Genomic DNA, 6,982 nt, shown 5'->3' with positions numbered 1-6,982 from the left:
ACATCTTTGGGGATCTTAGTTTCCCAACTAGGGATTGAACTCAGGCCCTTGGCAGTGAAAGTGCAGAGTCCTAACCACTGGACTGCCAGGGAATTCCCGAGTAATTGTGATTTTTCTCCAAGACATTTTGATTTTATGTTGCATAGACTCTGGGTCTTGATAAAAGTCTTTGGGGAATGTTGATTTTTGTTTTGTTCTGTTTTAGGAGGCCGTCAATTCAGTTCGGTTCCTATCTCAAGTTGAGTCTCACTTGTGGGTGCTGGTTCCATATCAGTTCAGTTTTCAAAGGTTTTATTGTGCTCTTTGAGTCTGTTCTATACATAGAACACTCAGGAATATTTTGGAACTTGGGTAGTAATTTAAATTGTAGTTCAGTTAACATATCTTTTGCTGTGCAGCTTTTTGTCTGCCCTGCAGATGGTCAGTTCAGGTGTGAGCACTTATGTGGATTCATACATAGAATTAAGGAGTTCCCTTCTCCAGCTCACCCCTTTTTGATATTCCTCTCATCTTCTTTGTTTTGCAGGGTCTCCTTTTCCTGCTAGAAATATGAGGTTTCTCTTGGAGTTTTAGCTTTGTGCCATAGCTGCAGCATCTGACTAGGGTCCACACTGGAGCAAAGAGGTGAGAGAAAAGAGCAAAACAAAACAAAACATGAATTCCCTCCAAATTCTTTGGACCGCAGAAGCTCCTGTTCCCAGTTTCCTTGTCTAGAAAGACAGGGTTTTTCTTGGGGTTGTAGCTGTCCAAGCCTAGGCCCTAACTCTCAGGTCATGCCCAGAGGGAAAAAAGGAGGAAAAAAGCCAAGTATTCCCCCACAGAAGCTCCCTTTCCCCATTCATCTGGCTAGAAATATGGGATTTCTTTCTGTTTTTGCTTCCTTCGTGAAACCAGTTTCACTGGGTGCCAGACCTCAGGTCAAAGATGTGAGAGAAAGTAGAAAAAAAAACACACAGGGCATTTTTCTAAGTTTTGACTCTCCTCCCCAATCTGCCTGTTTTTGTTTACTTTTTAGAGTCCTCAGGTAGTTGCTTTTTGTATTTTGCCCTGAACTTTTAGTTGTAATCAGTAGGAAAGATAGGCGGTAGTGGTCTTATTCCATTTTGGCTGGCACTGTAAGTCAAGGAAATACAAATTACCACTATGCATCCATCAGAATGATTAAAATGAAAAATTTAGACAATACCAAGTGTTAGAGAGGGTGTTGAACAACTAGAATTCTTATACACTGCTAGTGGAAGTGTCAGTTGATTGTTTACTTTGGAAAATGTTTCTCAGAATCTTTTAAGTGTGAATATATGCATACCCTATGACCATAAGATTCGACTCCCAAGTATGTTCCCCACAGAAATGCACATATGTTCACTAAAGATGTATATAATAATGTTCATCGCTGCACTATTCATAATAGCCCCAAACTAGAAGTTCCTAATTACTTACGAATGGTAGCCTGGGTAAATAAACTGTTATATGTTCACACAGTGAAATTCTATATACAGCAATGACAATAAACAAATCGCAACTACATTGAAGAGTATGGCTGTTACTCTCTCTCTCTCACACACACACACACACACACACACATATTGAATTGGAAAAGCCAATTACACACTAGCACATGCTATATGATCCATTTACATGAAGTTCAAAAGCAGGCCAGACTAATCTAAGATGATGGTTACCCTAGGGAGTGGGGAGGAGATAATGACTGAAAGGGGTCGTGAAGAGCTTTTTGGAGTTCTGGTAATATTCTTTGTCATGGTCTGGGTTTTGGTTCCATAGGTATATTCATTTTATAAAAATTCATTTAACTGTGGCACTTATGATTTAGGCATTTTCTTAAAACTTCAATAAGTGTAAACAAATAAATAAATTTGCCCATTTCACCATATCCCATCTATCCTTCTCATTCAGTAGATCCTGGCTAAATATTGTACTAACTTTAGGGGCAAAGGGAGTGATCACAGACCACCCTGTGACATTCCGAGTATGATTGATACAGGGATACCTTCTGGCCCTAATGGCGATTGAGGTTTCTTGCAGTTGGGATGTTGAATCCGCCATAACTCATATTAAGAAGTGTTACAAAGCTATTAAGAGAAGATATGTTTTCAGTTCTACAGTTAACTGAGGGTTTGAGGTGGCAATGATCTAACTTCTGAGGTTTACATTTCTAAACTAAGAGAATTTTCTTAAAATACAGAAAAATCAAGCAGATTTTGTTCTTGTATGTTCGGACACATGCAGGAAAAAAATCTGCTATTCAAAAACAATGAAAAATAACTTTATAAAGTTCCAAATCTTAACTTCACTGCATGAGTTACAATTGAAATATATTAACATAATGCTTTTTTAACTGACCAGAATTTTAAAAAAAAATTATAATATATAAATCCTTGTGTTATAAAATATCTGGAATTATAACTTAACAAGCAACCATAAAATGTTTGTTCTTGAAATAAGTAGGTCTTACTCAGAAGAACAAGGAATTTAAATAAATAAATAAATCTGTGAACTTAATACTCATAACCAAGTAATTCTCTAATTTTAATCTGGGAATTTGTGGAAAGTGAAAGTCACTTCTTAGGTCACTAGGACAGCAGTTACCCTAGGCAAAGTTGGGGAGTGTGTGAAGTTGTGACTGAGCTTTAGAGCAATATGTGCAGTCTGCAAGATGGAGGGCTGGGTGGCTGTGGCCTCCAGAAGGCACTCAGAATTAGAAATTGGGTAATAAAGTATCATTTGGAATTGAGGTTGGAAGGATTAGCATGTGACTGTTTAGATCAGCCATCTGAAAATAGAATTAACCACTCTAAAATCTGGTTTGTGTTGGTGATATTAAGGTGAACGGGAATCTCCCAAATCCAATCCATATTCCTGAGGGAATTATTTTAATAATAGCTGTTTACTGTATATTTGGTAGTGCGCTAAGAGCTTTACATCCATTGTCACATTTAGACTCCCAGCAGTCTTTAGGAAAGTTTTTTTTGGCCTCACTGCACGGCTTGTGGGATCCTAGTTCCCTGACCAGCCGACCAGGGATGGAACATGCACCCCGAACCCACCCCACCCCCGCCTTGGAAGCATGGAATCCTAACCACTGGACTGCCAGGGGAGCCCCTAGGAAGGATATTATTAGCTTTGTTTACAGATAAGAAATCAAGGTTTAGAAACTGTAAGGACCTTGTGAAAGGCCATAAGGTGTAATATATGATGACTCTGGAGTCAGATTTCTTGGGTTCAAATCTCAGCTCTACTACTTGCTAACTATGTGAGCTTAGGCAGATCACTTAAACTATTTGTATTTTGCTTCTTCATCTAGGAAACAGAGACAATGGTAATAGTATCAGTATTTTAGAATTGCTAAAAGGATTAAGTGAGAAAGCTTACTTAGGTGCCTGATAAACAGAACTCAATAAATAATGGTTATTATTATTCAGCTAAAGGCTCACAGGTAATAGATGCCAGAGGTGGTGAATAACATGCAGTTAAAGTTCCAAAAAGTTAATCAACTATAGTTAGTAAAATTTTTCTGGGAGAATCATATGTTAACAGAAAGGTGACTTGAGATAAGTCTAGGATAACAGTAGACAAAATATAAGAATATATCTCGCAATGACCAGAATAGAAAGCTATTTGAGTTCAAGGACTACAACTAATTTTTCAAAGAGAAATATTCCTAGAGTAGAGAAGGAATTTCAAGTATCCTAACTTGAAAGAAAAATCCCTCAAGACTACTCATTCTCTTCTAATTATCATTGACCCTTGAACACAAGAATTTGGACTGCACGGGTCTACTTATACACAATTTTTTTTTCAATAAACACACTACTGCACAACCCAGGTTGATTGAATCTGCGAATGTGGACGGGAAGACCAACTATTGAACTTGAGCATCCACCAATTTTAGTATATGCCTAGGGTTCAGGAACCAATACCCCCGAGGGTACCAGGGGACAACTGTGTATGCTCACCAAACAACCCTGTGATTAGTAATTTCCTCTCCTGAGTGCATTTAACCTACCATGGTGAAATACCCAGAGTGAATTCTCCATACAAGTTTTTCTTTCTAGATAAAGCTCTCTTTATAGATTGATAAATTGACATTCTGAGGTGCATATTAGTTTTTTATGGGTCCTCTTAACATATTGATCTGCAAGAGGTTAATAATGTGCCCTGGTGGAAATGATAAACTTGAGTTTCCGAATCTACAAACTTAAGAATCTGGCTTTGAATATTGTATTAGAGCTCTGTATGCTTACAAGTAACAAAAATAAAAATAAAATAGCTTAAATCATGAAAGGGGGAAGGGAATTAATATTATAAAGAGAAGGTATTTGATGGAATAGGAAGGCAAGAATACAGCACAGATTCAGGAGACTAAAAGAAGTCATCTCGCATCCAAGCAGCATGCTTTCTCCTCTCTTGTTGCTGTCTCTGCTTACACATAATTTTCTTTTTACCAACCAGTTTCCCTTGCTACTTAGTTCCACGACAGACAGATGCAGTTACCACCGTTAGACCTGAGCAGTAGGGACTAGTTAACCCAGCCCTACACCTCTGGGGGATGGGGTGTGGGGGACACTTTGGAGAACCTTCCTCCAAATGTTCTAAGTCCTCTGTGGTGCCTGGGACCATCTGGCAGGGCCTGGGAGGCAGAGCCTAGTCTTGTGTGGGTCCTGGAAATGGAAGCCCTGAAATGTTCTGTTGTCTGCTGGGGACTGGCCAGGTTAGCAGACCCTCCTGGGCAGGACACCCTAAATCTGTACCAGGATTTTATTGACCTCAGTCCCTGTTTCTCCCTTTTAGGACCCTCTCGACAATACCCCCCTCTCACTGTGCATGGGATCCACCAGGTCCCCGAGAAGCTCTGGGACTTGCACCTGTGGGGTGGCAGTTGGTTTTCATATCAGCTTTCTAGTGCTATGTTAACAGATTACAAATTTAGCAGCTTAAAGCAACACAGTTCATTATCTGTCAGTTTCTGTTGGTCAGAAGTCTGAGTATGGCTTATTTTTGCTTAGGGTCTCACCAGATAGTAATCAAGGTATCAGATGGGGGTGCAGTTTCATCTGAGGCTAAGGGTCATCTCCCAAACTCATTCAGGTTGTTGATAAAATTTAGTTCCTAGTAGCTAGAGGACTGGGGTCCCTGTCTTCTTGCCAGATGTCAGCCAGAATTTTCTCTCAGCTCTCAGAGACTGCCCTCAGGCCCTGATCACACAGCCGTCTTGCAACATGGAGCTTACTTTACCAAAGCCCGCAGGAGAATTTCTTTACAGTCTGTTCCTGCTACTACCATTACTATTACAACCATCACCACAAATGTAGTCTTGTATAACATAATGTAATCTTGGGAGAAATGATTCCATCACCTTTGCTCTATAGTATACCTAATTAAAGGAGTGACATCCCATCACATTAACAGGTCCTGCCCACTCTCAAAGGGAGGGTATAATACAGGGCATGTGTACCAGGGAGCAAGAATCTTAGGAGCCATCTTAAAAATTCTGCGTACCATAGCTCTTGAATAGGCAAATACTCCAGCAGATGGTCACTACACTTGTCACTATCTCAAGGCATTGAGAAATCCTTAAACTAACTGTCCACCTTTTTCTCCTTCACATTCGTTTAAGAACAACATTGTTTATTATAGTGCTTGGGGTGTGTGTGAATATTCATAGACATGCAAATCTCACATACCCTAAACATACGTCTCTAAGAATTTTTGTCGCACAGATTTCTTTCTACAATTTAAAATTAATGTGCTGAAAGAAATGACAAGAAATTATTAAACACTGTTTACTTAGTACACTTTACAATTTGATATTCCTGGAAATTCAGTGGATTAAAAGATGTAAGTATACACACATATACATTTCACAGATATCCTACAATTTAAATACTCTTTTTGTTCTGTGCAATAGGAAATTATTACCAGCTGATGTTTCACAGTCCTTTATAAATTAATTATAGTATTTACTAGCCATGTGGGAGTGGAAAATCTAATTAGGTCAAGGAGGCTGGCCCTGCTGGAGGCTGAAAGGAAAAGCAAGTATAAGGTGTCAGTTGCAAGTTTAATGCAGTACTTTCTAGACCACGTGTGTTTAAAAAAAAAAGTGGGTAATTACTGAGATTACATGCAAGTTTGTGGGAAAAAATCATATCAGAATAAAAATTTGTTAAAAGTCTGCCATCAATCTATGACAAAGATAAGATATTTTAGCTGACACAGGACTTCACAGGTGTCCCATGTCACAGAAGGAATGGGATGCTTGATGCTAACAGTATAGTCATTCATTAATTTATTCATTCACTCAACAAGGCAAGGCTAGATGTAGCTACAAAGAGGACAATATCACAGCCTCTTTAAGGAACTCACAGACTGCAAATGAATACAGATGTGTAAAGAGATAGGAAGTAGTGTTGTAAGTGTAGTATGGGCATAATTAGAGAGTATTATGGGCATTACACTGATGTAAATAACTAAAAACAATTTAAGTATACATTCTTTTCAAAGGAATTTTCAGTTTAGCGAAGTCAGGACCTTAAACCATGGCTCAAAAACCTCAAATGTTTACAGGGACAAGGCAGTAGCATAAATGAGTAGAGCAGGCCAGTGTAAGACACTAGGTAGTGAAAGAGACTGTGACAGACTATTCAGAGACATTCCAGTTTAACCTAAAAATAAATACTGTTTTAGCCAAACAAAAAATGCCTGTTGGAGTATTAGGTCAGTAGGGTAGCTGTGCCCCCTGCCTAAGGTTAAAGAAATTCAGTTGCTGTGTTAGAATTTCTGTAGGCAAATGGATGTGAGGACATTAAGAGAATTGGATGGAAAATACTTGCTTGAGATATTCTTTGTAAGATTCCTTGTGAGGCTTTATTAGGCATTTCTTTGACTTTCCCACAGACCACAAGATTGGGTCTAGTGCTTCCTATTCTTTGCTGTCACTACTTGTTCTTTTGCCTTCATTCAGTGA

Source organism: Leucopleurus acutus, assembly GCF_964270905.1.
Source record: "Leucopleurus acutus genome assembly, chromosome: 2".
Taxonomy (NCBI): Eukaryota; Metazoa; Chordata; class Mammalia; order Artiodactyla; family Delphinidae; genus Leucopleurus; species Leucopleurus acutus.
The sequence above is the reverse complement of the archived record's forward strand: the minus strand, read 5'-3'. Positions refer to the sequence as shown.